Below are 16,575 nucleotides of genomic sequence, written 5' to 3'. Positions count from 1 at the left end.
GTAGCAGGTGAGATCTTCTGAGGAGCTGTCTGAGGCTCCCTCGGGGCTCTTGAGGGGCATCCCCAGGCCAGGCCAGGGCCCTTGAGAGCAGCAGAGTCTCTGGCTGTTTCCAGTGCTTCTGATGCCACGGCTTCAAAAAACCCCTCCCTGGTTTGCAGCTGCTCCTGACACCCCCCTGTGCGAGTCCTCGGGCTGTAGCCCCGGCCGTCCTCAACAGCAGAGTCCAGCCCACGACGCCGGGGACAGCGACGGTGCCGCCCTGCCCCGCTGCCCTCCGGCTCCTGCAGCCGCCTCTGCGCGCTCCCCTGCCCCAGCTCTGCCGCTCGCCAGCCCGACGGCTGCAAGGCGGTGGCCGCTGCCCGGCGCGCAGCAGGAAGCAGGTCAGAGCAACGTGGCCCGCGGTGGCTCGGCCCGCTTCACTCGCGGGCACTTGGCCGGGGGGGCCCTGGGCGCAAGGCTGATGGCTCGGTCTCGGTCGCAGGGCAAAAGAAGAAGCTGCAGGAGCTGTACCAGCTGGGCCCGCAGCTGGGCAGCGGTGGCTTCGGCACCGTTTTCTCGGGCATCCGCCTCTCGGACGGGAGCCCGGTAAGTGGCCGGGACGGCGGGGCGCGGGAGGAGGGCCAGGGGCGGGGCGGGGCAGGGCTTGAGCTCAGCCCCGTCTCTCGTGGCCTTGCAGGTGGCCATCAAACGCGTGGCCCGGGAGAGCGTCCTGCAGTGGTACGAGCTGGGTGAGTGAGCGGGGCCACCGCGACAGAGCGGGGCCGCCGGCGGGCAGGGATAAGGCCGGGCCCCGAGGGCGGGAGGCGGCGCAGGCGGGGGGGAAGCGGCGCGTGGGCTCAGCGTGCGAGCCGGAGCATGGCGGGCCCGGGGATGCCGAACACCGGTGGTGGGGCCGGGCAGGGGGGCCACCCCCAAGCATCCCCTGGGCGGGAGGAAGCCCAAGCACCAGGAAGGCTGCCCAAGGGGGCACTGGGGCATCCCAGGCACGGGGCAGCGGAGCCACGGGGCAGCATCAGGCCTGCTGGAGGCACTGTCTCCTCCTCACAGCCCGACGGCACCCGTGTTCCCATGGAGATCGTGCTCATGGAGGAGGTGGGCTCTGGCTGCCACAACATCATCCAGCTCCTCGACTGGTTTGAGCTGCCTGACAAGCTTCCTGCTGGTGATGGAGCGTCCGGAGCCATCGCAGGATCTCCTGGCCTTCCTGCTGGAGCAGGGGTCCTGTGCGAGAGATGGCGCGCTGGCTTTTCTGCCAGGTGCTGGAGGCCGTGCGGCACTGCACCGCCTGCGGCGTCCTGCACCGGGACATCAAGCCAGAGAATCTCCTCGTGGACCCGGAGAGCGGCGACCTGAAGCTCATCGACTTCGGTTGCGGCACCTTCCTCCAGGAGCAGGCCTTCACGCGATTTGCCGGTGAGCCCACAGGCCGGGCCCTGCTCCCAGTGCCAGGCACTGCATGGCCCCATTCCCTCCTGGGCTGTGGGGTGCGGCATTCAGCCGGCTGCCGGCTGCCCTTTGGCACGGGGCAGATGCTGTGGCCCAGGAGCCGGCTGCCAGCCCTGCCCACAGAGGGGGGCTGCCCAAAAGCCAGGCCCCGGCCGCTTGGCTTGGCAGGCCCGCAAGGGCTTGGGCTGCTCCGCTGGCCTTGTTTGCCTTGCAGAATGGTTTCCTGGCTTTGGCCAATTGGCTGGGGGACACCCGGTGGCCTCGGGGGGAAGTTGTGGCCACCGGTGCAGCCCCTGCTTCTGGAAGCCAGCAGCCTGCGCCTGGACAGCGCTGCCTGTGTCCCCTAGGAACACACATGTACAGCCCACCCGAGTGGATCTGCCTTGGCTGCTACCACGGCCATTCGGCAACCATCTGGTCCCTGGGCGTGCTGCTGTACGTCATGGTCTGCGGGAACATGCCCTTCCAGGAGGACCGTGACATCGTGTCGGGGCAGCTCTTCTTCTGGCAGCAGGTCTCTCCAGGTTGGTGTCCGGCCTCAAGAAGGCAGGCTTTGGCAGATGGCACCGCGCAGCCCAGCGTGGCCCTCACGCAGCTCCGCGGGAGGTCGATCTGCCCTCAAGGGCTGGCCGCAGGCGGCGGCCCGTGACAACAGGGTCGGTGTGGCCCGCTTGGCTGAAGGAGGTGGCGCTTGTCCTGCCGTGCCACTGTCCCGCAAAGGGCAGAGTCAGCCGGGAGGCCGGCACAGCTCTGAGCACACGCAGCACGGCCCGGGCCTTGTGGGCACCGGGAGCAGCTGGGCAGGAGCCTTCTGCAAGTGACCGGCGCTTTCTGGCTTCTCTCCCCAGAGTGCCAACATCTGATCCGCTGGTGTTTGTCCAAGCACCCCGCGGACAGGCCAGCGCTGGAGGAGATCTTGCGCCACCCTTGGGTGCGAGGCAGGCGTCTTTGATGCCTTGCCGGAGCCTCTGCAGCACCCGGTTACCGAGTCCCACGCAGGACTGAGGGCTCGAGAAATAAAACAACCACAAACCCATGCCGCGGTGTCAAGTCTGGTCCTGTTTAGCAACTTCAGCTAAAGAACCCTCTTGGGAAAAGGGGTAATCAGAGTGTTCCCTTCAGCCTTTGTCAAGCTTTTGATGCCTTTCCTCAAGGCATCATGGCAGTTCTGTGTCTTCAAGCACAGGCTGTAGTACAGGCCGGAGGGGCTGTAACCAGCCAAGAAATGCAACAGTGAAACAACAGCTGCCCTTTCAAACTGACGCGGACACTTGGGTTCACCAGAAGTGATACGTGGGCTCATGTGTGCATTCCAAGGGCCAGCGGGTGGCAGGGACAGAGATGCTGCTCAGGTTCCAAAGCTGTGACAAAAAGCAGAAGCACCAAAATGTCATTTCAGGTCAAGCCCTAATGAACTCTTGCTCTTTCTTCCCCTCACACTGGCAGCAGGCAAATGCAGCCCGGTCTGCCTGGATTCAGGGGACAGCAGCGTCTACAGGAGCTGTGCAGGGATGCGCAGATGCCAAAAGAGACTCTGGGACAGATGGACACCTCCAGCAGGCTCAGCCTCCCACGCTGGGGCAGGGAAAGAGCGTGAGGGGACCCCCGCTGCAGAGGAAGGAGCGGCAGAGAAAGTGATCCCTAGGGACTCCAAGGGAACCCCCCTGGTGTTACCAGCCTCTAACCCCGTCTCACATTCGGGAGTTGTGTTATGTAACGGAGTGATTCTTGGTAACTTTGTTGCACCGTGTAGCCCAGAGCTTTAGAACACTGGGGGGAAGGAGTGGTATTTCTCCCCAGCTCCCTTCTGGAGACTTTGCTATGCCAACAAAGAATCACTGAATGCTCATAGCACCTCCTGGCCAGCAAGGGAGTGTTCTCCCTGCACTTGTGCACCCCAATACGGTATATTTTTGTCAGCTCTCAATTTTCCCTTCTCCACCTTCAGGATGAGAAAAAAGCCTGACTTTGTCTCTTAGCTTTCCTGCTCATGCACAACTGAAAGCTGTTGACATCCTGGACTTGCTCCCATGGTGTTGGGCCCATTGTGCCCCTCCCAAATATCTTCCTCTACCCTAAAAACAACTGATGGAGATGGAAAATGCAGTAACCAGTCTAGTTACAGGAACAGGCCCGGGTGTCAGCTACAAATCTGTGCTACCTTCTGTCTACTGCCGTGACCTACCGAAACAGGGGTCGGTAAAAAAAGGGGTTTTTCATAAATGCGCCTGCTCTTTCATTTTTCTTTTCTTTTCTGAGGGCTGCCAACCCTCTTGTGCCCTGAATGGCTCTCCAAGTCTCTACCCAAAGTCCTGACCCAAGCTGTGATGCTTCCAGCCAGGATCCCACCGTGAGGGGATAGCGAGAGTCCTGTGTGTCAGCCCTGGTCTGGAGGCTGAGCTGGGGGTTACAATTATCCCTTTTCCGATGGCCTGTGAGCGATGACTGCCAATTCTCCAAGGGCCGTGGCACGTTTCCTCCGGGAGCGGGAGGTCCATTGTTACAAAGCTTCCTTTTTTACAGAGGAAACATCTTCAGTTTCATTTTCTCCCTGTAGTGGAAGAAGAAACATGACTTACAGCTACTATTGTAAATAAACCAAAAGCATTTCAGACAGATTTGTTAAGTAGAAGTTTCTACTACTCAAGGCACAGCCCCACTCTTTTTACAGGGTTTCCATTGAATGCAGTGTGGAATCTGCTCAAGTAGGAACTGCTGGGGGATGCTTATTGAGATGTATTTTTTCTTTAGGATGCGACTGTCTCCAAACTGAAGGACATTTAACAAATGGTAAGTAAATCAGTGGTGTCTCATTTAAGGTATGGAATGGCAGAGCGATGCAAAGAACTGGTAGAAGCAGGATATGATGTTCGCCAACCAGAAAAAGAAAATGTGACTCTTCTTCACTGGGCAGCAGCAAACAACAGACAGGAGCTGGTGAAGTAAGCTGGGAGGCCCTGTGACAGTAACACAGCGTATTCTGCCACTGTTACCTATAATCACTTTGTTGCTTTTGTACTTGAAGACAGAGGAATGCATTGCCTGAGAAGAAGAGGGCAGACAGCCCGGTTTCTTTAGACGTGAAATCATGTAGTACATGAAATCATGAAATGTTCCCGGGTTTGGTTTTTTTTAACAAAGTGTCCTGTTTTAAAAGTTAAATGTCTGCTAAGGAAGTGGGAACCTTCCTGGAATGGCAAGAAGACCGCTCTCTCCAAATCATTATAACTTCGAAAATTATGGGACTGAAAAAATGCAGGAAAGGAGTAGCAGTTCTTTAGCACAGAATATGCACAGAACAAACCCCAGCACACGCACAGGAGGTTCCCCCGGCGAGGGCCGTGTTTGCCCTTTGCTGCAGCTCTGGCCATGCCCGGCAGGGGCCGCTGGCGGCTGCGGCGGGCGCGGGGCGGGGCCGGGATCCCGCGCGGCCGGCAGGGGGCGGGGCCGGGGGCACTCGCGGCCGGCAGGGGGCGCTCCGCTGCACGCTTGGCCCCTCAGCGGGGCGGGGGCAGCGGCGGCTCGGACACAACGGAGCAAAGGGAGCGATTCCCCGGGCACTCAGGGGACGGCGGACACAGCCCCGGCTCCAGGCGGCACACCATGCACCGTCTGTGCATTCCCGAGCGGCAGGGAGGCAGGGAAAGCAGGCACATTGGGTCACATTGCCGAATTGCAGCGTAGCAAAGTCCCGAAGCCGAATGCACAAAAGCTCCCGCAGCAACCACGCAAGCGACTGCCCCGATCCGCCGGCGGAAGGGAAGCAGGCAGTTTTACACCGCAGTCACTGAATTCCAGGATTCCCGTAAGTCTCGGGCAGAGCGTACACCTTTTGCACGATGTGCGACTGCCTGGGCAGCCTTTAAAAACACCTGCCCTAAAGCAAAGCCCTCCATCCTCCCCAAGGTTTCCCGGCTGCCAAATCCTAAAGATACAGTGACAGTCTTTTTGGCGCAAAAGATCATGGGATAGATACCTTATGGTTAGGAATCCCCACCCAAGCCGGTGTCCTTCCAGGGAGTTGGAGAGAGAGGGAAGGTCCTCCCCGAGCCTCCTTTTCTCCAGGCTGAGCCCCCCCGCTTCTCCTCAGACTTGTGCTCCAGAGCCTGCCCCAGCTCAATTCCCTTCTCTGGACACGCTCCAGCACCTCAAAGTCTTTCTTGCAGTGAGGGACCCAAAACTGACCCCACGACTCGAGGTGGGGCCTCAGCGGTGCCCAAAACAGGGGGACGGACAGTCATTGCCCTGGTCCTGCTGGCCGCACTGTTGCTGACCCAGGCCAGGATGCCAATGTCTTTCTTGGCCACCTGGGCACACCTGGGCTTGTGTTCAGCAGCTCTTGGCCACCACCCCCAGGTCTTTTTCTGCGGGGCCATTGGAAATTGCACAGAACGGTCAGTGCAATGGGGGGAGTTTAGTAACAACTCCAGGCAGCCCAGTCTGATTTAGGGACTCTGTGGCCGCTTTGCTAACAAGTCAAGGCGGCCCAGTTCCCTTTAAGGGCTCTGTGGCCGCCTAAAGTAACCAGCCCGTAGCGCTGCAGGGGGATGTTGCGAGCCAAGTGCAGGTGTAAACTGTGTCCTTGGACACCAATTCCCACTCTTCCAGAACGTTTGGGTTTCTGCAGTGATCCCTCCTGCCCGGTGGCCGAAGCGCCTTCACCAATGGGGAGCCGCGGGACGGGCGGGGCTGGGCGGGGATTGGCCGGGGCCGCGGGGCGGGGGCGGGGCCCGGAGGGGCCGGTGCCGCTGAGGGGCCGTGGGGGCGGCAGAGCGGGAGCGGCGGCGGCAGGGCGGGCGCGGGCGCGGGCGCAGGTTCGGGTTCGGGTTCGGGTTCGGGTTCTGGTTCTGGTGGGGGCAGTGACCCCCCGGCGAGGGAGTGACCGGCCCCCGGCGGGGGACTGACAGAGCCCCCGTGGGGGAGTGGCCCCAGGCGTGTGGGTGGGTGCGTTCCTTCCTTGCCGTGGGTGGGATCGGGCCTGGAAGGGAGCCAGCCGTGTGGGCAAAGGGGAGCGGCGAGCCGCCTTCCCCTCACATCGCTTCTGAAAAGAAGCCTACGGGCTACTAGAGGGAGTGGCCTTCAAATGGGACAGTGGGGATTCGGATGACATATTAAAATTTTTTTTTTTGCTGTTGGGGTGGTCAGGCGTTGGCACAGGTTGCCCAGGGAGGTGGTGGTTGCAGAGGGTACGGTCAGGCTCAGTCAATGTCCAGATAATGGATCAGGGTGGCGGCGATGAGGCACGTCGGGCCAGGAAGTCAGTCCGTAGTCCAGATTATAGGATGATGATCTTTACCATAAGAAGTGTTTGATCAGCCCGAAAGAAAGCTGTAGTGCATGTTGCACAGAGAGAATCAGGTGTTGCCGAGTAAGTCATTCTCCATTCCCACTGAATTTTTGCTTGGATAGGATTCTGTCTTGTTTTCTGTGGTGTAAATGACATATATGGAGCAAGGAGTCTGGGCAAAAGCATCCAATTGACAAGGTCCTGTACAGGTAATGTTATGGCAGTAGCAATTTCTCAAATTGAGAAAGGCAGTTAAGTTTACAGGACTTTATTTCCAGAGGTTTATGAGAATGTGGTGAAACTTGTTTTTTCCTTTTGACTGTATGTGTAAGTAATAAGCAATGTATTATCTATGCATCTTAAAAGAAATTTCCAGTTAGCAGGAAGTTTAATGGATTACTTTGATATCATTGCAGTGCTCCAAGCAGTGTCCCACTAATATCACCCTTGAAAACTGGAATGTGAAGGACCAACAGCTTGCTCATCTTCATGCCTGGGTCACTTTGTTGCATGCATGGCAGTGCTGTTAAATTTGTTTCTTCCAGAATAAAAAAAAAATAATATAAAAAAAATTGGAGGGTTGTTGGGGGTGTGTATTGGATTAACTTTTGTCCTGATAGTTCCTATTTATTGCTACTCTGTGGTCAATATCACCTCTCAAGTTTGAAGATCACCTATGAAATCTCTGTAATATGCTGGGAATTTCAAATATAGAAGTGTCAATATTTGCAAAATATTGGGTTAAATAGAATCTAATGGGAAAACACAGCCAAAGCTTCTGGTAATTACTTGGAGCAGTAACCAAGTTGTTTGGTTGGATTATTGTAGGAAGAAAAGTTACAAGTGCTCCCTTGAGGAGGGCACAAGAGGCTGAGCAACTCCCAGACTGCCTTAGATCTACCTAAGGAAAAGAATCCATGCCAGTGTTGTAGTGTGTAACCTTTATGGATTGTCAGCATTCCATTTCCGGATGGAATGGAGTGGGGAGAGGGGAACTTGCAATACCTCTGGGAAGGGAGGATGCCTTCCCACCTGGGAAAGCTCTGTCACAAATGGCATTGCTGAGCTCAGGGCTCCATCTCTGCAGCATAAGGGTGGTTGTAAAGGAATGCGATTGCTCGGTTCCAGTTTCACTCTGACCGTGAGAATGTCAACAGGAGAATGTGCTGTTGCCTCGTGGTGGCAGCCAAACTATTTCCTGCTCTTCCTTAGCAGTCTAAGGTTCTGATCATGTGTTAACCTAGAGCTGCACTGCCTCAATTGGTTCTATTCCATAATGCAGAGCCTTCACTCAAGGTTAGAAGTGATGTGCAGTTGAAGATAAAACTGTAATAGCATATTTTTTCTGCTTTATTTCCTACAGGATAAAGTCTCAATGTGTGTATCAAATCAAAAGCTGGCTTTACTTTTAGATGATGGATATAGATCTATGTTATGGCTACTGGACAGGTAATGAAACTATTTTTTTAAAATTATGCTATCCAAACCTTAAAAATATATTTTCCATTAAAAATGCAAAAAATTTTTGCCGTCTGAGGTAATGTAAAATGCGTGTTTTATCATCTTCCTGTAGTATAAATCAAAACAACAAAAATTATCTAATAAGTATATGTTGCACCAGCTACATCTTTATAAAGTAGCCTGGAAAGATTGGAGAATCAGTACAAGAATAAACCAAAGGAAAGGTCTTCTGAGCAGAGGAAGTGAAAACAGGAAACAGATGAGTTCCGAAGGGAAAAATATAAAGAGAGAAACAATTGCCAATGTTTTTGCAAAAATAAAAAAGGACAAAGATGTGTGGTTGCATCTTGTAGCTAGAGGATCTTGAGAATTGTATTGTATATTTTAAAATTCTAATCTGGACAGAGACGATGTGTAATCCAGGTTATGAACTAATAAGAGTTGTAAGAGTTACGAGGCATAGTCACGATAAGAGTTGTGAGAATGAGCTTCAACAAACTCTGTGTCCACTATAAAAGAGTTCCAGAAGAGATGATGTACTCATAGCTGGCATAGAGGAGTCAAGTTATGAAGCCTTTCTTGTTTAAGCAGGATATAGAAAAGAGGAGGCCTCCAGTAAGGAACTCCCACAAGCCAGAGGCAGAGCAGCGATTGTCCTGGAGCCGCCAGTTCCCAACCAAGGTTCCAAGAATGATGTGGCAGTACGAGAGGAGAAGACTTTTGGTGTGGTCCTGGAAAAAATGCTCCAGCAGCAAAGGCGTATGTTCCCATCTGCAGGGCACTTAGAGCCATCAGCAATGGAGAAGAAGGATGAGGATGAATTCCACACGTCGGATACTCCTGGCAGGAGACTTGACCATACCTGGTGCCTCCGTGAGAGCTGCAGGACTGGAGATGGAGGAAGCCCTTTGGACAGGACTCGCTGCTCCCTCCGAGCCGTGGCTCTCAGCAGAACCGTCTCATTGCTGAGGATGCACCTGGCCAGGAAGAGCCTTGCAGAGGAACAGGAGGCCAGCTCATTGCAGTCAGGGAATGGCTGACGGATGTTTCCCAGCAGAACTTTCCTGGAGGCGCCAGTTCCAGACTGTGACTCACAGGATGCTGCAGTGCTGCCATAGGAGAAGGCCTTTGGCGTGGTGTTAGAGAAGATCCTCGAGCAGCAAAGGCAGGTGTTTGCAGCTCCAGGGAATTCCCTGATGTCAGCAGTGGAGGAGCAGGATGAGGAAGATCTCCACGCTTGGGCTACTTGTGGCAAGAGCCTCCATCCCTGCTCGAGCCTCGATGAGAGCTGCCGGAGCGCAGACGGAGGAAGGCCTTTGGACAGGTGCAAGGTATGAATGATGCACGGTCCCCAGTCATGGTGTGAGCAGAAATATTTCTTCCAAGCATCCCTAGCTTTTAGAATAGTTTCACTTTCAGGTTTGAACAGCGTGAGCCTGGCAAGCCAATAGTCTAAATGTTCCGATGTCTGCTACCCAATACTAGACATGAACTCAAGTCTCTCCTAGCAACATCAGGCTTTTTCGCTAAGCCAAGTGCTGCGAGGGGAATTTCTTCTGCAGAACTCCTGTGCTTCTGCTGCTTGTTCCATTTTAGAAAGTTTCCTCCATCGGCCCTGCCTTGATTGAATAGTCCTTTCTCTTCTAACTAGAAGCTCCAGGTTCTCTTGTTACAAGTTGTCTTTGTTTTCTTTGCCCACAGGCAGGAGTCCCTGCTCTCCTAGAGCCATGTCGGACATCAGAACCTGCTTGTGGCTGAAGATGTAGATGGCCAGGAAAGGCCTAGAAGTAAAAACTGGAGCAAGGCTGTGTCCAAGATTTTCCCAGAGAAAAGCATCCTAGGAGCAGCAAGTGTCCTGGAGCTGCCAGATGCCAGTCCATGAGTCCAAGGATGCTGCGGCGCTGCCAAAGGTGAAGACCCTGAGAGAGCTGCCAGACACGATCCTCCAGCAGGAAAGGCAGATGTTGGCAGCTCCAGGGAATTCCCTGATGTCAGCAGTGGAGGAGCAGGATGAGGAAGATCTCCACGCTTGGGCTACTTGTGGCAAGAGTGTCCATGGCTCCCAGTGCCTCCGTGAGAGCTGCAGGACTGGAGATGGAGGAAGCCCTTTGGACAGGACTCGCTGCTCCCTCAGAGCCACGGCTCTCAGCAGAACTGGCTCATATCTGAGGATGCACCTGGCCAGGAAGAGCCTTGCAGAGGAATAGGAGGCCAGCTCATTGCAGTCAGGGAATGGCTGACGGATGTTTCCCAGCAGCAACATTCCTGGAGGCGCCAGTTCCAGACTGTGACTCACAGGATGCTGCAGCACTGCCATAGGAGAAGGCCTTTGGCATGGTGCTAGAGAAGATCCTCGAGCAGCAAAGGCAGATGTTTGCAGCTGCAGGGAATTCCCTGATGTCATCATTGGAGGAGCAGGATGAGGAAGATCTCTACCCTTACCCCTCCTGCTCGTCGTCCTCCACAACCTCGTCTTCCACCTCCTCCTCATCCTCCTCCTCATCCTGTTCCTCCTTGTCCTTCTCGTTGTCCTCCTCCTTATCTTAATCCACCTCCTCCTCGTCCTCGTCCTCATCCTCCTCCTCCTCCTCCTCCACCTCGGCCTCCTTGGCCTCTTCGTCCTCCTCATCCTCGTTCTCCTTGTCCGCGTTCTCCTCATCCTCCTGGTCCTCGTCCTCCGCCTCCTCGTCCTCCTCCTCCTCCTCCTCGTCATCCTTATCGCCGTCATCCTCCTCCTCGTCGTCCTCGTCGTCCTCGTTGTCCTTGTCATTCTCCTCCCTCTTCCTCTTCGTCTTCCTCTTCCTTGTCCTCGTCCTCCTCGTCCTCGTCCGCCTCCTCCTGCTCCTCCTTCTCCTCCTCTTCCTCCTCCTTCTCTTCCTCCTGCTCCTCCTCCTCCTCTTCCTCCTCCTCGTCCACCTCCTCCTTCTCCTCCTCATCCTCCTCCTCATACTCTTTGTCCTAGTTCTCCTCCTCCTCGTTGTCATTGTCGTTGTCGTCCCCCTCCTCCTCCTCCTCCTCCTCCTCCTCCTCCTCCCCGTCCTCTCCCTCCTCCTCTTCCTCCCCTTCTTCCCCCTCCTCCCTTTCCTCGTCCTGGTCCTCCACGTCCTCCTCCTCGTCCTCTTCGTGCTCGTTCTGTTCCTCATTGTCGTCCTCCTCCTGCTTGTCCTCCTCCCCCTCCTCGTCCTCTTTCTCGTCCTCCTCCTCCTCCCCCTCGTCCTCCTCCTCGTCCTCCTCATCCTCCTCCTCCTACTCCTCGTCATTATCCTCATACTCCCACTCCTCCTTCTCCTCCTTCTCCTCCCCCTCCTCCCTGTCCTCCTTCTCCTCGTCCTCAGCCTCATCCTCGTCATTTTCATCCTCCTCCTTGTCGCACTCCTCCTCCTCCTCTGCCTCCTCCCCCTCCTCATCCTCCCCCTCACCCTCCTCCTCCTCCTCCTCCTCGTCCTCCTCGTCCTCGTCCTCCTCCTCCTCCTTGTCCTCCTCCTCCTCCTCATCCTCCTCCTCCTCCTTCTCCTCCTCGTCCTCCTCCTCATACTCTTTGTCCTAGTTCTCCTCCTCCTCGTTGTCATCGTTGTTGTCGTCCCCCTCCTCCTCCTCCTCTTCCTCCTCCTCCTCCCCATCCTCTCCCTCCTCCTCTTCCTCCCCTTCTTCCCCCTCTTCCCTTTCCTCGTCCTGGTCCTCCTCGTCCTCCTCCTCGTCCTCCTCCTCGTCCTCATCCTCATCCTCATCCTCCTCCTCCTCATCCACCTTCTCCTCCTCCTCCTCGTCCGCGTCCTCATCCTCCTCCTTGTCCTCCTCCTCCTCGTCCTCCTCCTCCTCATCCTCCTCCTCATCCTCTTCCTCCTCGTCCTCTTCCTCATCTTCCTCCGCCTCCTCCTCATACTCCTCCTCATCCTTCTCCTCCTCCTTGTCCTCCTCCTTTTCCTCCTCCTCCTCGTCTTCCCCCTCCTCTCCCTCCACCTCGTCCTCCTCCTCCTCTCCCTCCTCCCCCTCCTCGTCCTCACCCTCATCCTCGTCCTTGTTCTCCTCCTCCTCCTCGTCCTCTTCGTCCTCCTCGTCCTCCTCCTCCTCCATTTCCTCCTCCTCCTCCTCGTCTTCCTCCTCATCCTCTTTGTCCTAGTTCTCCTCCTCCTCGTTGTTGTCGTCGTTGTCGTCCCCCTCCTCCTACTCCTCAGTGTTCTCCTCCTCATCCTCTTCGTCCTCATTCTCCTCATTGTCGTCGTCCTCGTCGTTGTCGCTGTCGTCATCATCGTCCTCCTCCTCCTCCGCCTCATCCTCCTCCTTCTCGTCCTCCTCCTCCTCCTCATCCTCCTCCGCCTTCTCCTCCTCATTGTCCTCCTCCTCCTCCTTCTCCTCCTCATCCTCCTCCTCCTCTTCCTCCTCCTTGTCCTTCTCATCCTCCTTCCCCTCCTCTTCCTCCTCCTTGTCATCCTCTCCCTCCTCCTCCTCCTCCTGCTCTTCATCTTCCTCGTCCTCCTCCTCGTCCTTGTCCTCCTCCGCATCCTCGTTCACCTCCTCCTCCTCCTCCTCCTTCTCGTCCTTCTCCTCCTCCTTATCCTGCTCCTCCTCATTCTCGTTGTCGTCGTCGTCCTCCTCCTCTTCCTCTTCCCCCTCCTTCCCCTCCTCCCCCTCCTCCCTTTCCTCGTCCTCACCCCCATCCTACTCATCCTCGTCCTCCTACTCTTCCCTCTTTGCCCACTCCCCTCAGAGTTTGTTCCTGTCCCAGTTATCAGCTCCTGTGCTGCCTTTCCCACTCCGTTGGAAATCTCCAATCACACAATTGGGTGTGCTCGGAACCCGAGCTGCTCTCCCCACGCAGTTCTCGGCTGGTCTCAGCACACAGGGACAGGTGGGCTCAGGTCCCTGGGACAAGGGCCCCACGCCATGCAGCTCCATCACGGATGAGCTTGGGATTGGGGGTCCCTGGGGTGGTTTGGGGCTCTCAAGTGAGAGGTTCTGCAGTGGTTCCAGGTGAGGGGGTTGGGGGATCCTGGAGGAAGGTTGAGGGTCCCCATTGGATTTGGAGGTCCCGGGGGCTTTTAGAGGTGTTCCAGAAGGTGGTTGAGTGGCCCCAAGGGCATTTGGGGGGCGGAGGAGGGGGAGAATTGGGGGTTCAAGGAGGTGTTTGGGGGACAAGAAGGCGCCCAAGGAGTTTCTGGAGGTGGCCATGGAATTCCCTGAGCTGTGGCTGATGGATGTAAGTGGCCTGTGGCTGGATTGCTCTGCCCTTGAGCCCTGTCAGGTTCCTGCCTCCCAAAGCCAGGATTGGGGGGTGCCTGAAACCACCTTGAGGCAGCAGAGAGGGTGTTAGGATCCCACTTCTGACACCCAAATAATGGTAGGATCTGGTCATTAAAAGATGCCTCGGCCAAAATTAAGGTGCAAACAAGACCACATGCCAACGCCAACAGTACGGATTTCATTTAAGAGTAAATGGGAGATAGAGAGAGAGGGGGAATGAGGAAGAGACACACACACACACGCATTACTTAGAAAGACTGTCACCCGCACATGGGTCCCTGCGGCATCCCAGGACATGGCAGCACCACCTTCACCTGTGTTCCTTCCAGGTGCCAAAAGTTGTGAGACACATCTTTGCATACTATGATGAAACAAATGCAGCAACCGCTCACAGCTTTCCCACACTGCTTGACCTGATGGCCAGTAAGTGGCCTCGGCGAGTCGTCACAACAGCTCTGAAGGTCGCACCAATATTCAGGTACTGGCCCTGACCGCCCAGAGGGCTTGTTCCCTATGGGGAGAGGGACCCCGAGACTCTCTGGCTGCCAGACACAAGAACACTGCAGCACCCCCCAAAGCAAGCGGGGCCCTCCATCCCACCATGCTCAGCCCAGGCCCACAGCAGCCAAAGCTGGCTGGGCCAGCCCAGAGCCAGCACGCTGCTCCCAGTCCCACCGGGAACACCCCGTCAGCCATGTCCACCTGCCCAGGCTGGGCCCCTGCGCACCCCAAGTCCTGCAGGGCTGGCCCACCTCTCTTAGCTGCTGGATCCCTTCTTCGATTGTCTTCCACTGCATTCTATGATGGTACTCCTGCATTCTTTCTTTGTGAATGAACCTTTCGCTCACACTCATTAAGAGCTGCTCCCAGAGAGAAAGGGGCCCTGGCTCCCTCACAAATATCTGGTCCACACCTGGGTCCTGGGTCAATGATCCCAGATACCTTGCCTCACCACTATCCAGTTGCACACCTGTGCCCATAAGGTCCCAAACCCAAAGCAGCCAGGTTTTATAAGGCTCATGCCCCCTTCGCACAATGTCTTTTCGCATACCACGGAGACTGTCATACGACAGGGACTCAGTGATGATTTCTGGCTCTGGCTCTCCTGCTGGTTGTGAGGGCCCTGGTTCCCCATCATCATTAACTGGTTGTACTGATTTGGTTTTATACTTCCTTCTTTGCACAGGGGCGACTGCTGCTGGCTGTGGTTGTCCTTGTGGTTCAGCTGGAGCCTGGACGGTTGTAACATCCGTGGGTTCCACTGCTGCACCATCGGACTCACCACTTGCTGACCGGCGGGGGAAGACATGCAGACAATCAATGTGATTGATAAAGCAAGCTTCATTTATTGGCAGTACAGAGGCACTTATATAGTGTGAGAGTACATGCTGATCAGTTCTTTAATTGGTTTAAACTTACAAAAGTGCATTCTTACTTCTACATAATTGGGTTAGATAAAAGACTACATTTGGCAAGCTTCTATTATTTATGTTTTGACTTGAGAAATCAAAGTTCTCCTCCCCTCTCATGGTCAGTACATCTTATCAGCACAGCACTGTACCTCCTTAAAACTCCCTTTTGGTTCTCAGGCCTGTTTCTCACACAGGCATTTTCTCATGCAGGCATTTTCTCATGCAGGCCTTTGCTTCTGCAGGCCTTTGCTTGTGCAGTTCTTTTATTGATCTGTACCTTTTGGTTTTATCAATGATCCATGTCCCTGATCCTCTAACCATCCTTCAACACTCACCCTCTTTGTGGCAGGGAGAGGGTTTTTCACTAGCTGAGGAGGTGTATTCCCTTAGGAATTGGCATATTTCCTGGCACATCTCCTGCATCCACTTCATCAGTACTCCCACCCAGTTCAGGTAGTCCATTTCTGAGGTGGGCTGTTGGGCGGTATCAGGCTCTGGGGCAGGGTCAGGCTCTGGGGCAGGATCTCCAGTGTCTGGGGCCGTGTCAGGTTCTGGGGCAGGATCAGACTCTGGGGTAGGAACTCTACTCTCCGGGGCCGTGTCAGGTTCTGGGGCAGGATCAGGCTCTGGAGTAGGATCTTTAGTCTCTGGGGCTGGTGTCTGGGTAGTTACCCAAGCCAATCTCAACTTATCCTTGAGTGCTAAATAGAGCAGGCCTAGCAGCAGCAGTTGGTTAGTACTCAGAGGGAATCTAAACCCTTCGAAAATTGGTGGGGTGGGCCCAAAGAACTGGTTGAGGGGCTGGGAGAAAACTTCCGCATGTGTCATTTCCTCACAGAAGGTACCATTTTTAACATAACCCCAAAAACGTGCACTTAGTGTGTGATAGCCCTTTATCCATGTACCCACATTCCAGAGGAAGTTAAAAACCCATGAATTCCTCACCTTCTTGACCCATAGCGCAAACTGGGTAACAGCAACGGTAGCCTTAGTCAGAGGACCCATGGAGGTAAGGAGCTGCAAAGGGGAAGAATATAGCCACGACCACCTGCCACCCGAACCAGGGTAAAGTAGACCACATAGTGCTGCCTAGCAAGGTTCCTATGTCCAGCACACAAAATTAAGTTATCCAGGAACTGTTATTCCCTTTTCACCTCTCTCTCTTAATGCCCTCATGCCCCACGGTTGGGCACCAAGATCTGTCTTGGTTTGAAAGAGAGGTGCCTGCTAAGGAAGGCAGAAGCCTCCCTTGGAATGGCACATGCAACCCCTTTCCCTCCGAGTTATTATAACTTTGAACTCAAGGGGCTTTTAGGCAAAGATGTGGGAAATAGGAATAACAGTTCTTTACTATTATATATATATATATATACATATATATATATATATATAACCAGTCAAACAAACAACAGTAACTATGGCAGTGACAGCAAACAATCACAAACCCAGTCCCAGCCTTCTCGGCTGTCGGGCCCTTTTCCCCTCGGGTGCAGTTCTGCTTGCAGCCGGCAGGGGCGCTGGCGGCTCCCGGTGAGCAGGGCAGGTGCGATGGTTCCCCCGCGGCTGCAGGGGGCGCTCCGGAGCGAGCTCGGGAAACACGCGGCACTGGTGCCCCGGGATCCCGGGGAAGGGATGGAACAAAGGCTTCACAAACCCCTGGGCAGCTGGCCCTGGTGTCTGCCCAGACCCGCTGGAATGGCAGGCTGGAGGGGCAGGGACGAGCACAAA

General features: G+C 55.2%; 1 long non-coding RNA gene across 1 annotated transcript; it reads left to right on the top strand.

The window, feature by feature from the left end:
• The first annotated feature begins 6,278 nt into the window (after positions 1-6,278).
• LOC120410701 lies at positions 6,279-10,675 on the top strand. The gene is made up of 4 exons (XR_005603015.1): positions 6,279-6,814; positions 8,097-8,182; positions 8,786-9,525; positions 9,896-10,675. It is a non-coding gene; the product is annotated as an uncharacterized LOC120410701 (long non-coding RNA).
• The last annotated feature ends 5,900 nt before the right edge of the window (positions 10,676-16,575 follow it).

This window comes from Corvus cornix, chromosome 12 (assembly GCF_000738735.6).
Source record: "Corvus cornix cornix isolate S_Up_H32 chromosome 12, ASM73873v5, whole genome shotgun sequence".
Taxonomy (NCBI): Eukaryota; Metazoa; Chordata; class Aves; order Passeriformes; family Corvidae; genus Corvus; species Corvus cornix.
This window is presented reverse-complemented; position numbering and strand designations above follow the sequence as displayed.